This window comes from Podarcis muralis, chromosome 6, assembly GCF_964188315.1.
Source record: "Podarcis muralis chromosome 6, rPodMur119.hap1.1, whole genome shotgun sequence".
In the NCBI taxonomy this organism is placed as follows: domain Eukaryota; kingdom Metazoa; phylum Chordata; class Lepidosauria; order Squamata; family Lacertidae; genus Podarcis; species Podarcis muralis.
Genome location: NC_135660.1, coordinates 50,975,612 through 51,002,493, shown reverse-complemented (window position 1 = coordinate 51,002,493; position 26,882 = coordinate 50,975,612). Strand labels below are relative to the sequence as shown.

The window sequence follows — 26,882 nt, the reverse complement described above, 5'->3', positions numbered from 1 at the left end:
AAAAAACTTTGGAAAAAATGCATATGAATGCAATTTGCCAAGGAATGCAATGGGTCTTCTCGGCCAAGGCTTGGGTTGATGGGACTATGCCAAAATTGGGAAATGGATATTCTGGTAAACTCTTGAGTTGGGGCATTGCCCTCTCTACTTTGACCCAATATGTTTGCTAATCAAGAATTATATACTGTTCCAACCATTATAAATGTCCGTTATCCTGCAGTTTAGCTATTTGATGTCTCCATGTGACCATGCCTTTGTTACAGTTGAGGGGTTGTTTAATTAAAAGTACTATAACTTCTTTTTCTGTCTCAAAGCAGCTGGTGTGAATATTGTGAGAGGTTTTCTTCGGGGATCTCATTAGAGGGTGCTCTTAATTACCATTTAGCAATGCTATCTTGACATATACCAGGTAGTGTTCAGTCTAAAATTCTTAACAGGTGCCTAAAATTTCATTTCTCAAAGCACTTATGCCATAGGTGTCCTACTAATGTCATTACATTAACTATAGAGCAAGAGGATTATAGTTCAAGGAAATGTCAGCTTTTGCCTGGCATTTTAAAACACAGAAGCAGCAGGAAACATGATCAAAAAGCCATACATACCATGAGCTATTGCATCACTGATGTGGAAGATGCCACCAGTGGTAGAATAAAATTCAGCAAAACACTGAACAGATGACACTGCTACTCTAATGGTTCTTACACTGCAGTGCTGCACCAAAGCATTTCCCCATATCATTGTGGTTTTGTGAGAAACATTGGGGCATGAAAGCAGCTCATGTTTTTCCCCTCTTTGTCACACCATAACCCCCATTTCCAGATCTGACAATGACCTAGGGAGGGACTGCAGTGTGGATCTCTCACACATGCAGAGGTTTAGCAGTCCAGGGTTGCAGGACAGCAGGGTTGAAGACTTGTTACTATTTTTGCAGCAGGGTCCAAGTCTCCAGAATCTTAGAACTGCTCAATCAGCCCAAAAGGGGGCTTTTAAGCCACTGAGGAGTTTCCTCACCCTTTGTGCTGATTAGACCCAATCAGAGTGAAAGAAGGTGAGCCTCTGAGGATAGGCTCCTGGGTCAACCTGGAGCACAAGAGGTCAATAGGACTTTCTCCCACACCAGCAGGCAGAGGATTGCAGCCTTTGTTCCTTTTGCTTTCCTCTAGGGTTCTCTGTAAATAAATCATACAGCACAGAGGACCAAAGAAGGCTCTTATCTTCCTTCATTACACCCCAGTTACTAATTGTAGTGGCACAATAGCAAACAGTATTTTTTAAGAACTTGAGTAGGCCCAGCTCCAGATTTGGCAGGAGGTGGGACAGCTGTAGATAAATAGGTACCGCTCCGGCGGGAAGGTAAACGGCGTTTCCATGTGTTGCTCTGATTTGCCAGAAGCAGCTTAGTCATGCTGGCCACATGACCCTGAAGCTGGCTCTCTCAGCCAGTAAAGCGAGATGAGCGCCACAACCCCAGAGTTGGCCATGACTGGACCTAATGGTCAGGGGTCCCTTTACCTTTACCTTTACCTTTAACATATTTTGGAGGGAGTACCTTTATGGCAGGCATAGGCAAACTCGGCCCTCCAGATGTTTCGGGACTACAACTCCCATCACCCCTAGCTAACGAGACCATTGGTCAGGGATGATGGGAGTTGTAGTCCCAAAACATCTGGAGGGCCGAGTTTGCCTATGCCTGTTCTACGGGCAAAACCTGATCTATGAACTGAAGCTCCCCCCCCCCCCCTAGCTGCTCTGTTCCTCAAGGCTTGGAAATATATATATTTTTGTGGAGTTTCTCCATTTAACCACACTCTCATCTACACACAGATAAGAGATTTTCCTTCCATCATAAATCCCTCCCCTTTCTCTTTTCCCGTTGTTTGCTTGGAAGCAGGGTTTTCACATGACCACTTGAGGGAAGCAGCATCTCTAAACAAACAAACAAACAAACAAACAAACAAACAAACAGCTGTCTCTACCAGACAAAGTATTCTGTCTTTGAACTCGTATCTTTCCTCTCCTATATCTGTGCAAGCTTTTACTGTGGCAGGGAGTAAGATGTTGCCTTGTAAAAAAGAATAACCACTGCCTACAGACAGAAAATATTTCTTTCCTACTTCTTCCTCTTCTCTGCAGCTTCATTCCCCCTGCTGTCTGTGTGCTTGTACCACTGCCTTCTGTAAAACAGCTACCGCCTAGATCACTAAATCTTATGTGAAGTTACCTTTTGTCTCCTGAACTGCTATTAATGACCATCTCTTATTCACCCACATGACACGTCTGCTCTCATCACTTTTACCCCTTTGACCCACCCCACCCCCTCCTCTTAGCGTCGTTACCATTTTACTATCGTCTTTGTGTTCCTCGAACAGGCAAAGCCATTAGTTTGCATGGCTTACTTAAGAGAGCATCTCTGGACAGAATCAAGCGTTTTAATGCCTTACTAATTTTCCCCTTCAATTCTTCAACCTGACAGGCCTCACCATTACAGAGCAGGTTGCTCTGCTCTTTAGCAAAATGTCACTGTGTGACCACCCCCTTCCTTTTCACCATCTCTTGTTCTGAAGGCTGAACACTTTTCGCAAGCCAGAATTTGAGGAGCAGGAAAAAGTAACCAAGATGCAGAGGGCATGAGGCAAACCATACTGTAAATAAGCATTCTTCTTCCCTGTCTTACCACTTAACATGCTTATTCTCTCCCTCCCGCCCCCCTTGATTAAAACAGAAAAAGCAACACTTCCTTCTGTTCATATGTTCTGTTTGACACTTTATGCCACTGCAGCTTGTGAGGGCTTTTAAAAGTTCACTAATCCCACTCTTTCTAATATTCTGCTGCTGGGGGTGATAGGAATCAAGAGGACAGAGAAAGGTGGAATAAGCAGGTGGGGTGGACACTCCATTGCAGGGGTTCTATTTTGAATAAAATATTGGGGGCCCTCTTGCTCCTTTTGTTTTATACTGTCAGTTGAGACTATACAATAACCGTCAACACAGAAAAGTCACAACATGGATACTTTCCACAGCATTTACTTTCAATGTTTTAGATGAAAAAATGACTCAAGATTGATTTAAAGACTGATATGATTATACAAATATGTTTTCTAAAGCTCACCTTGTGGCAACATTTTTGTCAAAAGTTTGAGCACTGGACCAGGGGTAAGCCAACGTGGTGCCCTCCAGATGTGTGGCAATAAAATTCCCATCATTTTTGACTACTGGCACGCTGGCTGAAGTAGATGGGGGTTGGAATCCTCCACCTTCTGGAATGCACCTCATTGGCTACCTGTGCACTAAGCTGATGGTGGGCCAAGGGCTCAGGTCTAAAACAAGAGAGATGCTGGTGGTCTTGTAGGAATGCGGCTCTAGAGAACAGACTAGAGAAATGAAACCTTGTCAGGGGCATAGGCAATACTCTGTAAGGTACCTTGAAGTACCATCTGCTGGCTTTTACATGCCATCAGGCCTCCCCTTTGGTCTGCTTGCCTTCTGGAGAGACTGAGAAGGTAATTTTGAGCACGGTATTGTAATAGTGCCTTCTTCTGCAGAACATTGTCATAACCACTCTCCCCACACACCATCCATTGCATGGATGATTCCTTTATAGCTTCCAATAGTCAGAAGCTGCTCTGCAGTAGCAGTCAGGAGCCTCCTCCTCTGAGGTGAACGTTTGAGTTAGATATTGGCATGATCCTGACAGTTTCCCTGTCCAAAATGGTTAAGTAACCATAAAACTCCGACATCCAGAAATTTGAATGTAGGTCTCCACAAGGAAACTTCATTTTTAATGCTTGCCACATGGTATCAAGTTAGGAAAGCATCTTAAAGGATCACGGATTCTCAAACTATTTTTTTGGCTGAGGGGTAGCTAAACTAAATTTACATAGATCCATACCTGGAGGGTTGATTGATAGTAGCATTGGCCTTCCCATCCTATGATCTGTGGGAGGACTTCCCAAGGCCCAAAGGAAGCAACAGATCTCCCCCTCCAAGGGCAGAGAAAGAAGTCCAGCCTCAGAGAGGGATATCCCATGTTGGATTCCACCTCTCCAATGCTGTGGAAAGTTCTGAACCCTTTGTCCTACTGATGATGGACCTTTGTTGTCAGCAGGGATAAAAATGGACTTTGGGGTGGACCAGAGGAAGCTATGGATCTGAAGGACCCATCACCTTCTCAGCCTTCCACTACCTAGTCCTCCAAAACCAGGGAATAAACAATACCATTTCCAGCCCCAGAACTTATTCTCCCCCCCCCCCCACTTTAAAAATGAAAGTAATATACACAGTGAAAATGAAGGGGGAGCACAACTCTGTTCCTCCAACTTCACTTTGGTCCAAGATGAGGAAGATGAACTGTTGGTTCTCACCTCCTGGCTCACCTTAGAATTGCCTCCTCTAGGAACAAGGAAGGCATGTCAGGGTGAGAACTGTGTTGTCAACAACTGAGTAAACAGTATATAACCTTTTGAAAAACCACCAGCTTTAAAATGTTATTCCAATAGCCAATTCATCCAAGATGCAGATTGTACTCCTGTACATGTCTAGTCAGTACAGGAGTAAGCCCCACTGTGCATAGGCTTGCAGGCTTAAAAGCTTTAAATATCTAAGACAAATAATAAAAGGGAGCCCATCTGTCCTTAGACAAGCCATACTTAATAGCTTTCAACAGAAGTGGCTCTTTTCATATTCTCAGAAGCACCACTTCAAGCAGTAGGAGGTTCTGGTGGCATGAAAGGTGTGCTTGTCTTAGTTCCACGTGGTTCTTTTACATGCACATTTATATGGCTGCAGCACAGTAACCCAATTCTGTCTTTTCTTTTTCTTAGTCAGCACAGTATACAATAATCTCTCATGAGCCTGAATCTTGCAAGTTCTGTAGAGGTTTGGCAGACCTGTCACTTTCCTTACAATACAATGCATTCTCAGCTTGCATTCATTATTAGAGAAATATTATTTGTCCGAAGATTAGTCAGTCCCAGTGCTAAGCTTTAAAGTTAATTTGTAGTGATTTATCTAGGACAGATATCAGGAGGTTACAAACAGCAAAAGTATACACCCCCCTGCCTCTTGCAATTTGAGGCTTCCGGGAGAGAGTGGCAACATGCATAAGAAAATGAGCAATGCTTCCTCTCCAAAACCAGCCTTGCTTCTCCTAAGAGCAGTGGCTATCCATGGAAAGAAAACCAGATCCTGTCTCACCATGAAATAACAGGAAGTAATTGTTCTGGGCATTATTATTATTAATTAGATTTGTATACAGCTCTACATCAGAAGATCACAGGGAGGTTCACAACATAAAAATAGAAAATGAGAATACAAAATACATAGTAAAACAAAAACAAACCAATAAAACTTCTCACAAGCATATTTCAAAGGCCATAGAATGTTAATCAGCCCAAGCCCTGGTTACAGAAAAATGTTTTCATCTGCTGCCTAAATATACTCAACAAATGTGCCAGGTGAGCCTCTCTTGGGGGAGCCACCACAGAAAAGGCCCATTCTTGTGGAAAAGTCCAGCAAGGCAGGGAGCAGGTCTTCTAGGAATCATAACCAATATGGCCTCCAACTTCTTCAGCAGCCTCAGCTTTTGTAGCTGGAGTCAGTCAGCCCACCTTACCCACCCTGGCCAAGCAGAAAAGGCCTACACGGCAAGGAGCAGGTCTTCCAGGACTCACTGCCAATATGGGCATCCATTTTCTTTTTTTAAATATATTTTTAATTAAGCTTTTTCGCAATACAATAAATAACAGCTACAAGGACTACAAACAAAACAAGTAGAATACAGAGTCCTCTCCCAGAGGCAATTCTTAGCCCCCACCATCTATAGGGTATCAATCCATCCCCGCTCTCACATGGGATCCCTCCTTTTTCCTCCCAGTCTCTCAACCTGGGAGAACAACATTTCCCTGCCTCCCATCTCTAACAACTATCTACCACCTCCATGAATACTTAACCTCTGGAGCTTAACAAAGCCCCCAAATACAGGACTCCAAAGAAAAAAGGAACAAGAAGAAAAAAGGAAAGAGAAAGAGAACAAATAAGAAAAAACAAAAAAGGACAAGGGGGGGGGAACATTAGGGATAGAGAAAAGGGGCTTCTAATTTTCTGTCTGCCAGTTACTTTAAAAAAAGATTATTTAAGACATTCAGTGCATGTTAATATCCATCTTCTCCATTTTCTATTACACAATCTTTATTTTAAGTCAAAGTGTCTCAGAATCATTCATTTCTTTTTCCCATGAAAAGTCCAAGAGGGATTCCCAAATTGTTGTTATTGTTATTGGTGCTTAATTTTACCTCCATTAATTCCCACCACCATTCCTCCATATTGGGTAATAATAAATTCTGTCCATATTATGGGCATCCACTTATAATGTTCCTGCTCCAATGCTATGTCAGAATGAGCGATCATCAGCTGGATTTCTTGCTTGGAAAAAGTCCAAGATCAGCACAGAAAGAAGACAATAACAAAGAGAAGGGGACATGGAGAATAATAGGTTCTGAAGGGGCAAGCAGGTACTGTCAATACAGATGCCTTGAGTACATGATAACACAAGTGTGTGAATTGCTAACTTGTACAGGGGGAGCTGGATCACACCTTTCAGCCTCATTCCCTGCATTTCACAGCTGCCAGCCCTGCCCTCAATATACATGCATTGAGCATGGACATCTGCAAAGGGGAAGTCTGTGCACATAAACGTGTATGAGCATATATGTCCACTTGATGGGAAAGCCATGCTATTGGAGTTACCAATTGTATAGAGACCTACATGTGTAGGTTTGCCCTTTGCAGACACCCAGTCTCAATAAATAGACAGTGGGACTGGCAAGACATGCAGCTTTGGGGGCAAGTTGTGCAAGAGGTGCAATCTCACTCCTCCTCCTTCAGGTATAGGGTTAACACATGCATAGGACAAGCGCCATACATGCATCCTAGCCCCATATGGGCCTGAAAGATGCCATGCAGTGCCAGATAAGAGTGTGGAGGGAGCCCAGTCTTTTGCCCCAATATTTGGTATGATGTCTAATACCAGTGTTCCCAAATTACATGGGATGGAATCCAATGTCGTGCTCAGGTCAACATTCTGTCAATGCAAGGATTTCTCCTTGTAAAATGGAAAGTTCTTCTCTTCTCCTTCTGCCCCCCAAATCTGTTCTAGGGGTTCCCACACCCCACTAGAGCAGATTTGTGGATGGCACATATGGGGAAGAGGAGGTCAGTCCCGTTGTGTGAGTGTAAATTATTTAAATTTAATACCACCCAAAACAACCAGCTTTCTTGTCCAGAAGAGTTACCATTTCCATTCTTCTAGGTCACACAAAGGCTTATTCTCTGTGAAGTAAACATCATCCACAATCCTGTCCATCTAAGACTTCTCCTTTGTAAAAGCAGTTTGGAAGGATTTATAAGTGCACATGTGAACTCCTGAATATCCTTTTCCATGCTGGAAAAGGGCAGAGGAGCTCATCCTAAAGAGTTGGTGAGGTTTAGATCATTATTTTAATAAGTGACAGCGATGAGAGTATGCTACTGTATTTCTAGCACTAGCTCTATTGTCTGTTGCAAGGAAGTACCAGTCAAGGAGGAAATTTTATTTAGTGCTACATTTGGTAGAACACTAATACCATACGGAAAACAGGTATTAAAATATGCTTATTCAAGAGTCCTTTTTATGCACCTTATAAATATTGCTGACATGAAGATAATTAAATGGAGAACAGAAATTCATGACTGGTTCTAGAAGAAAAAACAATGGATTTAATCGAGACCTTGGCTTCATGAATTAATAGGAACTTGCCACTGGTTGATGTGCAGGTAAGACAGTAGTTGCAAAAAAACCAACAACCCGAAAATATGTAAAGTGGTTATATATTTTATTAGAACAACTTTCACTGGTGAAAGCTTTGCAGTCACCAAGAAGTCTTCCTCAGGCAGAACTGAAAGCTAATTCTCAGCACTATAAAGATTTGTTACTTTTATTTTGAGAGGGCTTTTTTAGAGCCAGTGTTGTGCAGTGGTTAGAGTGTTGGGTTGGGATCTGGGAGACAAGGGTCACCCTCACTCTGCCTAGGGTTGTTGCGAGGATAAAATGGGGAGGGGAGGGGGAGAACCATGTATGCCACCCTGAGCTCCTTGGAATAAAGGTGAGATATAAATGTAATAAACAAAGGAAAAATAATAATAACATGCTCTTATTATTTAAACCAAACAGTGTGATTGTCTCTGCTATATCATTTTCTGATTCCTGCTTTCCAGGGTTGTTTGTACATGCAGTATGTCTGCAGCTCTTAAATGTGCTATTTGTCAAAGCGGGCTCTCTCCAGATGTTACGTGATTTGCTGTGTGGGACTCCTTCCTCATCTGATATGTTCTCCTAGGAGAACAGAATAGTGGTGCAGTTGTTTGAAAGCTGGTGCTCATAGATCAGGAAAAGATCTCTTTCTGAAGCACTAGTATGTCTATAGGTGATCACTCTGAACCCTTTTGACTTCATGCATTTAGTTTTTTTTTTTTAAATAATTTTTATTAGTTTTCCAAACATGTATTATACACAAACAACAATACAAAACAAAACATACACACAAATAAACATGTATAATTTCATAAACTCATTTTCCTTCACCTTGTTTCCCGGACTTCCCCATACCTCCCTTTTTCTGCATCCTTATTTTTTCCCTTGTATCAGCAACCCTCCATTTAGTTAATTAATTCATCTTCATTGTAATTCCCTTAAATTTATGATATACAGCTGCAATTCTCTGTTTCTTAACACCATAGCATCTCAGCACTCCTCAATATTACAACAGTTTTTAAGATATATTTTAAATTTCTTCCAGTCTTCTTCCACTGTCTCACTCCCCTGGTCTCGGATTCTGCCGGTCATCTCTGCCATTCCCATGTAGTCAATCACCTTCGCTTGCCATTCTTCCAGAGTAGGTAGCTGCTGCGTCTTCCAATACTTTGCCAGAAGAATTCTTGCTGCTGTGGTAGCATACATAAAGAAAGTTCTGTCCTTCCTTGGCACCAATTGGCCCACCATGCCCAGGAGAAAAGCCTCTAGTTTTTTAGAAAATGTCCACTTAAGGACCTTTTTAATTTCATTATAGATCATTTCCCAGTAGACTTTAATCTTCGGGCAGGTCCACCAAAGGTGATAGAAGGTACCCTCAGTCTCATTACATTTCCAACATTTATTATTGGGCAAATGGTAAATTTTTGCTAGTTTGACTGGGGTCATATACCATCTATAGATCATTTTCATTATGTTTTCTCTTAAAGCATTACAAGCCGTAAATCTCACACCAGTGTTCCATAACCTTTCCCAGTCATCAAACATAATGTCATAACCTATATCTTGTGCCCATTTGATCATAACCGATTTTACTGTTTCATCTTGTGTATTCCATTTCAGCAGCAAATTATACATTCTTGACAAGTTCTTAGTATTGGGTTCTAACAGTTCTGTTTCTAATTTCGACCTCTCCTTCTGAAAACCTATTTTCCTGTCTTGTTTAAATACCTCATTTATCTGAAGGTAGTGCAACCAATCTCGTACTTTAGACCTTAATTTATCATAACTCTGTAATTTGACCCTTTCACCATCTTGCTCTAAAATTTCACAATATTTTGGCCATTTAGACTCCATATTAAGTTTTTTTGTCTCTTTAGCTTCCATTGGTGATAGCCACCTGGGAGTTTTACTTTCCAGTAAATCTTTATATCTTATCCAAACATTGTATAGTGCTTTCCTAACAATATGGTTTTTAAAACCTTTATGCATTTTTACCTTGTCATACCATATATAAGCATGCCAGCCAAATCTATTGTCGTACCCTTCCAGATCCAAAATGTCTGTGTTCTCAAGAAGCAGCCATTGTTTCAACCAGCAGAACGCTGCCGATTCATAGTAAAGTCTCAGGTCCGGCAGGGCAAACCCCCCTCTATCTTTTGCATCAGTTAAAATCTTAAAGTTTATTCTGGGCTTTTTGCCCTGCCAGACAAATTTTGATATGTCTTTTTGCCACTTCTTAAAACAGTCCATTTTATCCAGGATCTGGAGTGTCTGGAATAAAAACAACATTCTAGGCAGTACATTCATCTTAATAACAGCAATTCGGCCTAACAAGGAAAGTTTCAACCTTGACCATATTTCTAGATCTTTCTTCACCTCTGTCCAACATTTGTCATAGTTGTCTTTAAACAAATTCACATTTTTAGAAGTCAAATTCACACCCAGGTACTTCACCTTTTTTGTTATTACTAAACCTGTTTCACTTTGAAACTTCTCTTTTTCTGCCAATGTTAGGTTTTTCTCCAACACTTTAGTTTTTTGCTTATTCAATTTGAATCCTGCTACTTGACCAAATATCTCAATTAGTTCTAATACTCTTTTAGTACTAGTATCTGGCTGTTGTAAAGTCAATACAAGGTCATCTGCGAATGCCCTTAGTTTGTAATTTCTGGCTCCGACCTGAATCCCTTTAACCAATTGGTCCCCTCTAATCATGTTTAACAAGACCTCCAGGACTGTTACAAAAAGCAAGGGAGATATTGGGCACCCTTGTCGTGTACCTTTTTCTATGGATATTTCTTCCGTAACCACATTGTTCACAATCAACTTTGCTTTTTGCTTAGAATATATAGCACCTATACCGTTTTCAAAACCTTGGCCTACCCCCATACCTTGGAGATTCTTCTTCATAAAGGTCCAACAAATGTTATCAAAGGCTTTCTCCGCGTCCACAAAGATCAGCACCGCCTTTCTGTTAATGTTCACTTCCAGCAGTTCCAAAATGTCTATAATGTTCCTGACATTGTCTGACATATGTCTCCCTGGGAGAAAGCCTGTTTGGTCCTTATGAATCTCCTCAATCAGTACTCTTTTCAATCTTTTTGCTAAAATGTCTGCAAAAATTTTGTAATCCACATTGAGTAATGATATAGGGCGGTAGTTTTTAACCTGGTTCTTTTCAGTCTCTGTTTTCGGTATAAGTGAGATGAAAGCTTCTTTCCACGATTCAGGTGCCTTTTTCCCTTCCAAAATTTCATTGCAGACCTCCTTCAGTGGTTGTATTATCCATTCCTTCAATGCCTTATAGTATCTAGCCGTTAGGCCATCTGGTCCTGGAGATTTTCCCAACTGCATATTCTGAATGGCGCCCTCTATTTCTTGCTCTGATATTTTCTCATTCAGAATCATTTTGCTTTGATCTGAGATCTTTGGTAATCCATACTTCTTAATAAATTCTTCTATTTCCCGCTCGTCAATTGGCCCCTGTGTATATAATTTCCTGAAGAAGCTTTGGAAACAGTTGCTTATCTCATTTGGTTTATGAATAATTTTTCCATCCATTTCCAAACTTGTCACAGTGTTCAGTTTTTGTCTCTTTTTCAGTTGCCATGACAGAAGTTTCCCACATTTATCTGCCGATTCAAATGTTCTTTGTCTCATTTGCTTTATTTTCCATTCTATCTCTTGATTCATCAGTTCCATATATTGCGTCTGGTAATACTTTATTTCTCTCAAAATCTCATGAGACTTTGGTTTAGACCTCAATTTCTTCTCACCTTCTTTTATCTTTTCCAAAAGTTTTTCTTTCCTCTCATTCTGCTTTTTCCTCTTTATAGAGTTTTGTTGTATCAGGAAACCTCGCATCACGGCCTTACTTGCGTCCCATATTATTCTTTTCTCCACATCTGTTCTCAAATTTATCTCAAAATAGTCTTTCAAAGTTTTTTGGGCCTTCTTATAGATCTCTTCATCTCTGAATAGGGCGTCGTTCATCCTCCATCTGAAGGTTCCAGTTGTTGTTAATTTCATCTCCATCTTCACAGCATTATGGTCGGAGCAAGTCTTTGGGCAGATTTCTGCTTTTTTTATCTTTGGAGCCATGCTACTAGTTACCCAGATTTGGTCGATCCTTGTCCATGTCATTTTTGCTTCAGAGAAAAAAGTTCCCTCTCTCTCCAGAGGGTTCTTCACTCTCCAAATATCAATCAGATCCAACGTTTTGACTTCATGCATTTAGTTATAAAACTGATGGTTCAAATATCCAACTTAAAGGATTCTGTAAGAATTGGCACTTTTTGTAGTGATTGTCACTACAGCATAGTGCAGTTAGACAGCTCTGAAGAAGGGAGGCAGCATACTGTTCTACTTAAATAAGCAAGCTGCCTACTGGAGTTTTGAAGTCATGAGAATTAAGTTCAATTTTACATTCCCTAGTTTTCGGAGTCAGGTGGCAAAAGAAGCACCTGTCCTATTTTTCAAGTGTTGGATCCTACTTTTACCATTAAACACAAACTGTTGTTTGGGATTCCATGACTAAAGCTAAATATTAAGATTTCTGTAAAGTTTTGGCAAACCTAAAATGTGCAGCAAATGTCCCACTCCTCCATTTGGAGAATTGTCTGTACAAAGCTCCATCTCATCACAGTTTCATGCAGAATTATAGACAGACCGCAGTTATTTAATTAATTTGCTGCCAACCTATTTTGAAAATTGATGGCACCAGTTCAAATGCTATAATTTAAATCCAGACTTGTTGCTTAACAACATCTATGCATATTTTCCCCCAAGATGTTTTCTCATTTGCTCAACATGTACTTTTCATCTACATGCAAATTTTTAATGACAGTTTTATGACAGCTGTAAATCAAGCCTAGTTTCAGCTTTAAGCTCAGGATCAGTTCTGATCTGAAGAAGAGTTGATGCAAGCTCATATAAGAAAGCTCTGAAAGGGTGGTGTACCTTTAACTGTGATGTGACAAGCAAAATATTTTGCAGGTGACCAGTGTCCCCATTGCCTGCATCTCTTTGTCAAACAAAAGTTAAAAGCATAAATGCCCTGTAAAAAAAAAAAGTTGACAGACTGGAAGCAGAACTCAGATGCCCTGCAACTGTATAGAATACAGCTGTTTTGTATGCATAAATTAATAGGTGAGGTATTTCACAGCATGAAGCTAAACATGACACTTTGCTAATTAACAGCCCATGGAGAGCCCTGCTGGATCAGAAAAAGGGCCCATCTTATTTCCAATAGTATCTACCCAGACACCTCTGGAAATCCCATACCCAAGAAATGATGACTAACTCTCTCTGTCTCCCCCACACACCTTATATGTCTTCAGGAACTGGTATTCAGAGGTATCTGGCCTATGAAAGTGGAGGGTATCTTTCATAGCTTAATACATGGAAAGACATATCCACCATGAATCTGTTTAATCCCCTTTTAAGTCACCACACATTTTTTGTCTATGAAGTTCATAGATTAAATATGCTTTGTGTGAAGACATACTTTTTGATGTGGCATGTGTTGAATCCACTGCTTATTTTATGAGCAACTCAAATTTCCTGTATTATGAGAGAGGATGAAACATTTTTCTCTATCCATTTTCTCCACACTATGCATACTGTTATAAACCTCAGCCATGTCTCCCTTTAAGTCATCTAAACTAAAAAGCCCCCACTGTAGTCTTTCATTGTATGGAAAGAGACCAAACCTCTTGATCATTCTGGTTCCCCCACCCATCCGCTTTTTTACACCTCTTTTCCAGGTCTTTGATGTCCTTTTTTGAGATGTGGAAACCAGAACTGTGCACAAGATTCCAAATTGCTGTAAATCAAGCTGGTGTTAAAGGCACAGCTGCTAAGGGCTGGGTGAAAAGTTGTCAGCTCCTAGTCAAGTCTCCAGATCTGCAGGAACTGACATTTTCCCTCGTGGAAATAGCTGAGGATACATGTCAGCTCATATTGCCCTCTGGAGTTCTAACATGTTAAAATATTGATTAAGGGAATGTGAGAAACTGTTTACAAATATTTACAGGAGGTAAAAGAACATAATCTTCTTTTTTGACAAAAAAATAAAAATAAAAGAACAATAACTTTGGCTACAGAAGGGTGCAAACAAATGAAATTTATGAAAAGCAACCTACAATGCTGGTACTTATTCTGAGATGGTAGAGCAATAGGTCACACATCTAATTACACTGAGGCCAGGAGGTCATGCAACATGATTAATAACTGGCAGGTATTAGCGCCTGTCAGAATTGTAAGATTTGAGGAGATGAGGCAGAACAGGTAAAAAAGTGAAGTACAAAAAGGAAACGGAAACCTTTTATTAGCCTTGCTTCTGTCACAAAGCATTGTCATGCATTTTGTGCCAGAGTAGCACAATACAGCATTCAGGAAAATGCAACAGCACATCAGAAAAATCATGATTAAAGGAAGTGCCTGGTCCTAATACTAGCTGTGATGTTCTCCTTTCTCTGAGACTGCAGCAAATAAAAACGTGCTGTTTTGTGCAATAACAAGACAGACAAAGAACAGAGTGGTTGGAATGCCCCCCCCCCCCCCCGATTCTTAAATTGCTCTGAGCTGGATGGATAAGTGCCCTGTAAGATCAGAGCATATATTCCCCAAGGACAGAAAATGGTGACCCTTGAATAAATGCCAAGTCATGTACTGGGACAATTTTTCTCAACAAACAAAAAAATATTGCAGAATTTTAAAAATACAGATCTTTATAGAGAACCCTATGATGTTCTGGTGTTTGTATATAATATGATATATACACATATACTAACATAGTTAATGTATACTATTATTATGGCAAGTATAATAGCAGAATTATGGTAATGTGAGATGGGGAGAGCATGAGAGGTAGGTGATGAATGTCTGAGAGTTTGAAAGGGTGTTTGAAGGTGAGTAGTGAGAGAGTTGAGGGTCAGCCTGAGTCAGGAGTTCAGAAGATAGAGTGGAGTGTGGAGAGTGGAGTGTGACAGTGGTGGAAGGGAAGCAGGGTTGATTAGTATTATAGGAACAGCCGTATGGTAGCCACTGTTATGATTGCAATAAGGTAATAAATAAGAAACAGGAACCTTTGAAACCATATACTTATGTACAGAGTTATGTTGAAAACTATTTTTAATAAATCAGTTGTATTACACCACATACCTCATCCTTGGCTACTTTAGGGATGAAGTGTTCCAATAAGAGTTATCTTTGGTGTCAGCGGAGATAAAGGGGGCATTGAGTGAAATTCCCAATAAAGGCCTTAACACACAGCTTGAATAAAATGGAAAGGTAGTTCAGGGGTGTGTGGGAAGTGCCAGAGTACCTCAGAGTAAAAGGCATATAGAATCATAGAATTGTAGAGTTGGAAGGGACCCCAATGGCCATCTAGTCCAACTTCCTGCAATGCAGGAATCTCAACTAAAGCTTCCACAGGCAGAAAGGGGTTAAGATTGATTCATATTATTTCCCACTTTTTACTCCTAGATTACCTTTAAGCAAAAAATTATGTTGTTTCCCTTCATGAGTTGCAGTTGCTCTAAAAACTTCATGAACCTCTCCTATCCAATTGTGTCCTTCTAGGGCTCGCCATTTGTGTGGCAAAGTCACACAATTTAAATTTAAAGTGGTTCAACCTTTTTTACTTTCAGCAAGTAATTTCCACATCAATTTGTCTGCCATGGAAGCCTAGAGGTGATGTTCTAGGGCTTGTTTTAGAGCACAGGTGGGGAAACTTTGGCTCTCCAGATATTACTGAACTACAACTCCCATCAACCCTAGCCAGCATGTCCAATTATTAAAGATGGGAATTGTAGTTGAACAGTATCTGGAAGGCCAAAGACTCCCCTGACCTTCTTCTATAGCTAACATAACACTAAAAAGATAATAATGGTGGTGTCATGCAACTGCTACTGAGGAGTGTGTTCTGTAAATTGGGCACCATGACAGAAAAGGCTCCGTCTCTGGTCTGCACTTGCCCAGCACATGTAGTGTGTTGAACCTTAACAGTACCTCACCTTTCTCTTATCTACATCCTACTGTGGAACGAAAGGATGAAACTGCTAAGAAATCAAACATGTAAACTTTAAGGATTAGGCTTTCCATTCTCTACATAGAATAGCATTCAGAGATGGCTCATAGGACTGAACTGGGATACACTGAAAAAGGAGGTTTCAAGAATGTGTATCATTTATTAAACTCCACTTCTGGTTTTTTATCATTCACACCTTCCACAAACTTTACCTCCAGTTGATAAAATGGCCTTTGAAGATTATTATCATGCTGTTTTATGGGATCTGAATAAAGAAACAAACAGGAAGCTTAATTTATGATAGATGTGTCCCTCAAACCTTTTAGAGCTTTTCTGCTTGATTAAAAATTCCTTGTTCCTCTTCACTGAATTGTTTAGAGGATTCCACCCCCTGTTTCACAGTCTCTACCCTGATTAAAACAAATTATTATCAAAGATCCCCCCACTGAATGAGGAATCATTAATTGAGGAACATGCAATACTCCTTAATTACCTTTAGAACAGTTGGAGAACAAATAATCTTGGGTTTCTAAGGGACAGGCGTGTATCATGCATTGTGGCCTCATTCTCAGTGTTTGCTGGAAGGAAACTCTATTTTCAAATACTTTGGGGGAATATCTCTCTCTACAAGCCTCAGTAAACACATTGTAAATTGTTGTTTTTTCTAAAGTGTGTGTGTATAGGGGGGATAGCATGCTATTAGGTGAGTAGCTGTAATAGATGTCTCAGATAATTAATAAGGTTGCCATGTGTCCTCTTTTTCCAGGACACATCCTCTTTTTCCATAATGAGAGTCATCATAGAGATCCATAGTTAAAAGTAGAAGTCAGCAAATGTGTCCTTTTTTTTTGCTCTTCAAAATATAGCAACCCTAAATTAGAATGATAATAGCTGTTCATTTGTTTTACAAGGGCCAACATTAGTTAAGAAATCAAGTGTGTATTAGTGATCTTATTCTGGAAATAATATAGAAATGTCAGAAATATGGCAAATGTTAGCATTTACTGGTGAGATGTTAAGAGATACTAAGTCAGGACAGTATGACTAATCAGAAGGCAGAATTGAACAACAACCAAGAATACAGAACCTTGCCAGAGCTTGGGAAGACCTTGTTGCTAGAGCAAGCCTCAGCTGGAACATACATCTTCCTGCCTAGAAGGACCTAATAGTCAGCCTGGGTGAGCAGAGTCAATCCAAAAGGTTCATATGTGAAAAGGCTGTTGGCTGAAGTACTGTGTATCACCCCAAGGGACAGTCACATACAAATCCAGCAGTTTCTTATAGGCCCTTATGGAAATGTACACACCCCACTTCCTGACTGCACCCAACTTTATGGCCCACTTCAGTCTTCTAGAAACAGCAGGGAGTGGCAAACAATAGAATAGGATGCACCATTCTCTGTAATTTGAGCACTACACCAGTCTCTCTTTCTCCATGGCCAGCATGCTGGGATCCACATATGCCAAGCTGGGTGAGGACAGAGAAAGCTAGCTCATTTAACTTTTAGAAGAGAGAAAGCTCACTGAACTCTTTCCTTAGATATAGGAGAGCCCATGAAAGAATGGGTCACAACCCAGTTTTCTGATATTTGTCATACTATATTGGCAAGATACACACTAATATTGTAATTTTAAAACTTTAATAAAATCTAATATAATGTTCTATTTATATTAAGTTTAGCTATAGAAGGAAGAAGATGACAAAATGTTAGGGAGAGATCTGTGGAGAATAGGGTGATCAGATGCAAAATATAAGTCTTCTTAAATATGAATGCAACCATCTGAATTTGTGTTTGTCCACTTGGTACAAGAAGGTAACTGCGCTTAACCCTCTATCATTTCACATTTCAGTAATTGCAGCTTCCGGATTCTGGTTAGCTTTGCAGAATGTGGCAGATCTTGCTCTTCCTGGTATGAGAACTTCACATTATCACAGCCCAATATGTTAGTTCTTATGTGTCCTCCTTGAATGAAAAATATAAATGACACTCTTCTCATAAAAGCAAAATTTCTAGGTATGGGATGGCAAAGCAATTTTCCTTCTGTTCATTTTGGAGTTGTAAGTTTAATACCTTGATGTGTTCACATTGCCTTTACAGTAAAGCTGTTTGTTTCTGCTGAAATATAAATATTTTAAAGATAATGGGTGCCCGACTTCAACTTAAATAGCTGTTGATGGTAAATCGCTCAAGCAGGTCTCCCTAGAGGGTGAGAATTGCTGATGTTTGCTTATACCGTATACTCATGCAAACACATGCAAAATAAACATAATGAATGGGTGGAATTCAATGCCACTCTATTATGAACTTGTTGTCTGTGCAAGCATTTCACCTTGCCAGATGGAACAATCCCCCCTCTTTCCCCACCATGTGCTGTTTGGGAGTTCTTCAGACCTGCCCAGAGCCAAATTCAGGGGTGCAGAGGTGGGGTGGGGGGTTCCCCATAGCAAAAGCAGAAGTCCTTGTTCAAGGCTTCCGCTGAAGGGGATCCTTGGTGACTCCCCACCAGCTCTAGTGGTGCTAACCAATCTTGAGCAAAATGCTTTGCCTGCATAAACCAGTAAGACCTCTGTATAACATGTTCACATTTCAAACAAACCCAAGATTACCTAAGATGAAAGAATGTTCAATTGCCTTTTTTATTAGATGCAAAAAACACTGTTATGAAAATGGACTTGTACTTGCGTTGTTGATTCCTGCTCATTTACAGTATTGTGATTCATGTGATAATTGCCAAATGGAAAAGTAACCATAAGGTAATTTTGCAGTAACTGTGAGCCACAATTTTTGGACAACAGCAGCTTTTGAGTGAGCTACACACTTGATGAGACAAGCACTCAACCATGCCCAGGAAAATGATTTCCACTGTGTGTGAAAGCGCTCTTACCATGTGCGTATAAATTGTGCTTTGCGTCTTTTAGATTTCACAAACAAGGTGACCCAAAACTGCAGTGCCAAAAATGAGAGGCCCTTGTAAAAACACTCTGCTGAGTGACTAAAAAAAGAGTTTAAAAGTAACATTCAATTGCCTAATAAAATAGCGACATTATCAGAAGAGTATTTCTAGGGCATTTGCACAAAGAATTAATTTTGCCCATTTTCCTGAATGTGTGTGCTCCTTTGATAGGTCTGGCTAAGCTATAGTGAAAGGTCAATGGGTAGTCTAATAAATGAGGTCAAGATGGCTGCATGGCAGTCAGAATGCAGTAGTTTATTATTTCCCAGGAGAGGGGGGGGGGACCCTCATCTTCAATACAGTTGTCAGAATGGAGTATTTATTAGCCATTGTAGCTGAGGGAGACATGAACAGTTATGTAAGTAGATTGATTGCTGGACCTGTAGCCAAGGCTCAGTGTAGATGACAATTATTTTCTTCTCACTCATTCTACAACAGCCCAGCAAGGTAGATTGCTAACATTTCACTGTTGCACACAGAGAGCTCATGGACAGGGATATCAATAAGCATCAACTAAGACAGAATGGCAAATCTTGACCTCAGACTTCCAGCTCCCTCCCATCCCTTGAATTCTCACACACCACGCATACCCTTTCTCAAGAGAAGTTTGATAAGATGGAGGCAGGTGGGAGGTATGGCCAATTCCATTTGGATTCCTCCTGCCATGTCTGAGGAGCAGCTGGATGGTACGTGTGCAGTCAGATGTGAAGAACAATCAAACAAGTGTCTCTTTTTTTGGAGAAAGAAATAGGGAGGCAGACAGAATGCAGCTGCTCTGTATTGACTAACTGGGCACAACAAAAAGAGCCAGACAAAAATGCAACAATCCAAGGATATTGTTGATTATAATTTATTCCTTTTTAAAAGTATTCATAGCTACAGTTCCCCAACAAAATTAGGGTACCAACTCTTCCTCAAATAGCTTATATACCTCATTTGTGTGCCCATAGACACTCACACCTCCTAGGAAAGTGGGTATATTTCCTGTATTTCACACTATTTTGGACATAGCACCTTGTGTGGCCACAGAACATAGAGAGCAGCAGTAAAGTGCCAGTGCCGTGTGGTGGTTGGTGGCCATGGGAACTAGTGAGGCAGAAGACCAATGAGCCCAAACAGTAGGTGAAGCCAGAGTCAATAAAGGCAGAGCCAACACATTCTAGTTTTGCCTCCATCCTCTTCCCTGCTAAGTTCTACAAGGGCAACACTCAGACTAAGGAGGATGAAGCTGACAGCCAGTGCCACCCTCTGGAATGGTTGTAAGTAGGAAGGTAGGCAGGTGGCGGCTGGCTGAAGGCAGATTGAGGTTGGGGGGCAACCCCCCAGTTGCCCTAATGGACCAGCCTGAACAGGATTACACAAACTGCAAAGTATGCAACACCCTGACTGCCAGGAGCTCTCCTCTCTCTCTCTCTCTCTCTCTCTCTCTCTCTCTCTCTCTCTCTCTCTCTCTCTCTCACACACACACACACACACACACACACACACCAGTATTCCTGATTTTTTGGCTCTGGACCTGTTTCTAAGTGAATCCTCCAGGTTTGTATGCCATTTTTAGGGTGTTCAATCACGATTAGGAGGAAGGAATGCGCAGGCCTATAGACTACAATAACAGAAAATGCTTAGAACACTACCTTCACAAATGCTGCCTATTGTAACGCAACGTGTTTCATTAAATGAAACAACAAAAACATTCTTAGTTGCAAATGGAAAATCCATCAGACAATAACTTGAATTCTGGCCAGTAACTTACAGGCATAATACTTCCTCTTGTTCTGTTTGCAGCTGAATGGACAATAGCAATTGCCTGGCGATTTCAATTAGCTGAGCTGCTCAGCAGTTTTTATTAAAGATCACCTGAATGCCTCAGTGTACTCCGCTGTGCCATGGCCTTGCATGATATAACGTATGTGGTGGGTCTGCAGGCTGATGGATGCTCTGGATAAAACCAGAAGGAGACTGACATAAATCCCAGGCCCACCGGAGTCTAGCTTAATTGGACAGACTCAAGAATACTGAATAAAATATATCTGGTAATTTGAGAGTCGCTGGATTTAAAACACAACATTGCCATATTATGGGATAGAGAAGAGAACAATGCGACCTACACATCATCATATCATTTCACTTCACTGTAATGAATCTGGATAAAATTCCTACATCCTCATTAGTTACAATTACTAGAATGAATTAGAATCCCAAGAGCATGCACTGGAAGGATAGGAATCAATCCACCCTTTTACCTTGTTCAACCACCCCAATCTTGTAAAACAGGATGGTGAAATTGTTAACTAATCCACATTAAAAGATCCTGAATGTATGTCCTTATCCTGTGTAATAGGAGGGTTTTGCATACTTTTTTGTAGAGCAGTGTACAGCTTGCTGCTTGTATTCTCTCAAAGGAGAATTCAGGGATGCTGCATTTTCCTGGCATTCAAATCACAGTATATCACACTGATAAAATAAGCCTCAGTTGCGTTTGTTGTTAAGTGTTGGAAGCTATAGGCTTTTGTTTGCGATACTGGTCGTGCCTTTGATATTACAGTTAATGAGCCACAGATAGTGCAACTCAGCAGTAATGCCACTGAGTCCAATGGGACATATGCTCAGGTATCTGTGCGTAGGATTGGAGAACTTGCCCCATGCTCTTGCAATTTTGTGCACTTTTATAAAGTTTTTAGTTAATTTCGCATTATTTAATTTATATTATGTCTACTGTACAGAAGAACTCTAATGCCTCTTCATTCATAGGAACATGGGAAGTTGCCTTATATCGAGTCAGACCATTGGTCCATTTAGCTCAGTATTGTCTCTACATCAGGAATGAGGGACCCTTAACCCTCCGAATATTGTTGGTTTTCAACTCCCATTAGCCTGATGAGAGTTATAGTCCAACAACATCTGGAAGGTCACAGGTCACACTCTTTAGCTGCACTGACTGGCAGAGATTTTCCAATCCCCCTGCCTGAGTCTTCCCCCGTATCTCCCTGGAAATGGTAGAGACTGTGCCCCTTTCTGTAGATGATGTATTCATTCATTCACTCATTCAATTATTTTATAAAATTTGTACACTGCAGTACCCTACGCAGCAGTACCTTACACAGTCCTTCCCCACTGCTGTCTTTCGAAGTAGAAAAGTGGCAAACACCAGCTCATCTCTTTCTACAACAATTGAATTTAGTCCTCCAAAAAATCCTGGAACTCCAAAATCTTAAAAGCCAGAAGAACAGGCCTTTTCTGCAGTGGCTCCCCATTTGTGGAATGCCCTTCTCAGGGAGGCTCACCTGGTGCTTTCAGTACAACAAAGCTGCCTTACCTGCCAGCTCCCAGCCAATATATGCTATCTCTGTCCCCCTTCATAAAATCACTCAGAGTGTCTTGGGAGTCATAGAATCATAGAATTGTAGTGTTGGAAGGGAGCCCAAGAGTCATCTAGTCTAACCCCCTGCAATGCAGGAATCTCAGCTAAAGCATCCATGACAGATAGCCATCCAATCTCTGCTTAATAACCTCCAGTGATGGAGAGTCCACGACCACTGTTCCACTGTTGAACCACTCTTACTATCAGAAAGTTCTTTCTGATGTTTAGTTGGAATCTCCTTTCTTGTAACCTGAAGCCATTGGTTTGAGTCCTACCCTTCATAGCAGGAGACAACCAGTCCATTTTCAGTCTCTTGGATGGCTTAGCTGGAAGTGGGCACCCTCATATGCATCCAATGAACAATCACTGTCTTGCTAGGTCCTGCCCCTGTGTCAGGAGGAGAATAATCACAGCCACACTTCAACAATTCCTTACCTCCCTAGTTTAAAAACTTTTTTGCAGTAACAGAACCCTACACTTTAAACAAAGCTTTGCTGGAATCCTTGCAGCAAATTATTTTTAAACATTTTTTTTTAAAGGGAGAGAGATTGATTATTGGTAGAGGAAGCAAAGCCAGCCAGAGCAGCAACTTTTAAAAGCAGCAACTTTGAGACTTTGAAAAACTTTGCTGCTGATCTCCTGATCTCCTCTGACGGGAGAAGCCTTTGTTTGTCATCCTTAAGGCTTTGGCTCTTATCAGAGATAGTTCTTATCTCTCCATCAGCATTAAAGGAGCAGCATATTTAACTATTGCTGACAGGCTACAGCTCAAAGGAAGGTGCTAAGGGGCAGAAGAGGGATTCCCATGACAAGTACTTAGCCCACAAGTACTTAGTGCCGCGCGGGCAGGGTGCCGCTGCTTATCTAGCTTCACACGACACATCTCTACTAGTGAACGAGAAGGGGGATGGGCGAGGCAGCGAGGAGCTGCTGTGCCTGCATTGCACTAAGCTGCCCACTCCTGTGCCCTTTACCGTCTTGGTAACCTGTAGCAACACGCGGTGTTTGGAAGCTAGGAAAGCAAAGTAGCGGGAGGGAGGCTCAGGATCGCTGCTTGAATTTCACTGCATTTAATTCCCATGGGCGCAGCTCAATGGAAATCATACATTGTGCGTGCTTGCCTACCATATACCATTACATTTCTTTCTTTCTTTGGGGAATGTCCCTTAGCAGAACTTAGCAGGACTCTGAACAAAATTTGAGAAACGCTACGTTTCGTCATAGAGAAATCTACCTACTGTACTGTTTGGAATGAACATGTATCTAGATCTAGATAGTATAACTGCACCCGCTTAGCGTGTCAGGAGGTCTTCAGAACACAGCCGTGTAGCACACAAGAAAGGGCCTGCATCATCAGTGTCTCCAGCCAATTGAATTGCAGCATTTTCTAAGAGGGCGGTTCTAATTAACTCCCCCAACCAACCCAGCTGCAGTACTTTTCTTCGACTTCGTTAGGGTTAGAGCGGCCATTTTCTAGAGAGGAGGTTGCATGTCTTTGGGTGGGGAGCCAACTGCAAATATGTGTATGTTATGGCCTTGCTGGCAGAATATTTGTTTGCATATATATGAGAAAAATAGAAGGGACCTGGAGAAACTGGAGTGAAGTGGAGCCCAGCATCAGGGGAGAAAATCACCTCAGTGGGTGAGTTTTTTATTTAATTTTTTCCCCCTCAAACAAAGCTACAAAAGGGGAAAGGGAGCTAACTATGGGGTGTGTGTGCTTAGCATGACTAATATGTCCAGGCATTTTTTAAAAAAAACTTGCTTTCCCCTTGATAAGCCTTTATTGGCTAGTTACACAACAGCACCAAGAGGCATTATTTGAGTTCAAGGACACATTTCAGCCAGGCAGAAACACTCAGGGGGCAAAGGAGGGCCAGTGGGAAATGTGGCCTGAGGGGAGCAGGTGGCCTGGGGAAATTTCTGAGGGCCAGATTAGAGTGGCCTTGGGGGCCACATCCCCCCCTCAACTGATGTTCCCACTACTGCACTTGACCAGCTGCCCCTCAGCATAATATTCTGAGTGTAACCTTTGTCACTATTCACCAGTAACTTCTAGGAAGGCAGTTGACCTCTGTGCTGGTCTCAGTACACTGATCAGAACATTGTAAAAGGAATCCTATAGAACCTTTTTCATTTCCAGCATGCTTCTGTTTGGGGACAAACTAACAGGAATCCATGGATCACTTCTCAAGACTTAATTTTGTACTTGGGTATAAAACATGTGCGTATAGGATTGTTAAGTTACAGTTAGGTAGCTGTGTTGGTCTGCTGTAGTTGAAACAAAATTTAAAAAATCCTTCTAGTAGTAGCACCCTAGAGACCAACTAAGTTTGTTATTGGTATGAGCTTTCATGTGCATGCACACATCTTCAGAAACACTGAAACAGAAGTCACCAAACCCTTATGTATAGTGAGAAGGTGGGGAGGGGTATTACTCAGAAGGGTGGTGGAAATGGGTGATTGGTGATAGGTGTGGTAAACCTGTTGACGACTGTTAGACTGCAATTGGTCTTACAGGAAAAAGCTAGGGGTGAGAGGGCTAAAAATAGCTTTATCATGTATAATGAGAAAGGAATCCAATGTCTCTATTCAGACCAGGTATCTCCATGGTTTTAAGTTTGGTAATAAGTTGCAATTCAGCAACTTCTCTTTCCAGTCTATTTCTGAAATTCTTTTATAATATGACAGCTACTTTGAGATCTTGTATAGAATGCCCTGGGTCCTACTGGTTTCTCTGTCTTGTGATTCCTGATGTCAGATTTATGTCCATTAATCCTTTGGCGTAGGGTTTGGCCTGTTTGTCCAATATAGAGAGCTGAAGGGCACTGTTGGCATTTGATGGCGTACACAGTGTTAAAAGATGATCAATTAAATAGTCCTGAGATGGTATGTTTGATGTTGTTGGGGCCAGTGATGGTGTTGTCTGGGTGTATGTGGCAGCAAAGTTGACATCTGGGTTTATTGCAGGTTCTGGTACCAGTGTCCATGTTAAGTCTGGTTGTTGTATTATTGTGGGTGAGGAGTTGTTTAAGACTGGGTGGCTGTCTGTAGGCAATGAAAGGTCTTCCCCCCAGAGCTTGAGAAAGAGAACTGTCATTGTCTAGGAGAGGTTGTAGATCTCTGATGATGCATTGAACTGTTTTAACTTGGGAGCTGTATGTGATTACTAGTGGTGTTCTGTTATTTTCTTTTTTGGGTCTGTCTTGCAGCAAGTTCTCTCTGGGTATCAGTCTGGCTCTGTTGATCTGTTGATTAACTTCATCAGGCGGATATTTTATTTCTAAAAAGTTTTGCAGTACATCTCTTAGGAGAGAGTCTCTGTCTGTAGAGTTGGAACAGATGTGGCTGTAATGTAGGGCCTGGCTATATACAATGGATTGTTTCGGATGTTTGGGATGGTAGCTAGAAGCATGTACTGTAGATATGTTTGTTGGTCAGTTGGTTTACAGAATAAGGTGGTGTCTATACTCCCATACACTATTTTTATAGTAGTGTCCATGGATGCTACGGGCCTGATATGGAAAAAAAAAAAAAAAGAGCTGATGAGCGCTGCAGTGTTAGGCTATAAAGAATAAAGCCCCTTTATCACGATGTCCCTCCCCTCCCTTGATATAGTTATGCCATGAATAGCTTTGCGGGCATAATTCCTGCATTTCAGACTTCTTTTAAAGGTACAGGGGTGGGATCAGTAGAAAAAAGTGGCTCCACCTACTTTCACACTGCCCTGCCTGCTGTCCCACTATGCCCGGGAGGGGTGGCGGCGGACCAACTGCTATTGAGTAATTCCCTGCTGTTTTGTGAACTTCCAGATTTTAAAGTTTTACTTTACATGTCCACCCTTCTATGATTAAAAAACAAAAACAACAGTGATATATAGCGAATCAACAAAGTCATTCTCCATCATCCCTTTTGTGGGACATCCTACTGCTGTTGCTGGGGTTTAGCACTAATGGGAGAAATAATGGTGGTTTAAGGTGCCATTTATAGTAATAATATTGTAGATCGCACAGAAATGTTAAAGAAAAATATTGAATAAAGATAAAATCAGGACTAAAGTAAAGAATAAATATTCACCTTATGAGGCACTAAAAAATAAGAATGGGGTAAATGGAAATGCTGCTTTGCAGATTATCTGGAAATCTGGAAATATTTAACTATAAATGTTTTTTATAACAACATAAATATCATAATCACTTAAGATTGCAAATGCTTTCCCCTTTAAAGAAGCTTTGTTGAGGCAAATGGAACAACGTGTGCTCATGACTCACACATAAATCCCACAATAGCTGCATAAAAATAAATCATACAATCAATAATAGGGTGGCGCTGTGGGTAAAACCTCAGTGCCTAGGACTTGCTGATCGCAAGGTCGGCGGTTCGAATCCCCGCGGCGGGGTGAGCTCCCGTTGTTCGGTCCCAGCTCCTGCCCACCTAGCAGTTCGAAAGCACCCCTAAGTGCAAGTAGATAAATAGGTACCGCTTTATAGCAGGAAGGTAAACGGCGTTTCCGTGTGCGGCGCTGGTGCTGGCTCGCCAGATGCCGCTTAGTCACGCTGGCCACGTGACCCGGAAGTGTCTCCGGCCAGCGCTGGCTCCCGGCCTCTTAAGCGAGATGAGCGTGCAACCCTAGAGTCGGACACGACTGGCCCGTACGGGCAGGGGAACCTTTACCTTTACCTCTACTTACGTTCACCTCTGGTTACATATCCTTCGGGATACATGTGCGGCAAATCCGGAAGTATTTTT

The 26,882-nt window shown here is 41.2% G+C and overlaps 1 long non-coding RNA gene and 1 pseudogene across 2 annotated transcripts in view; one reads left to right on the top strand and one right to left on the bottom strand.

The window, feature by feature from the left end:
- The first annotated feature begins 23,483 nt into the window (after positions 1-23,483).
- The window catches only part of LOC114597461 (uncharacterized), a 43,091-nt gene continuing 39,692 nt past the window's right edge, over positions 23,484-26,882 (top strand). Inside the window, exon 1 of one of the 2 annotated variants that reach the window (XR_013393209.1) lies at positions 23,484-23,775. This is a non-coding gene — a long non-coding RNA (uncharacterized LOC114597461). The remainder of the gene's footprint in view (positions 23,776-26,882) is intronic. The other variant, XR_013393210.1, reaches the window with a different exon arrangement.
- On the bottom strand, positions 24,683-25,635 carry LOC144328122 (uncharacterized; annotated as a pseudogene).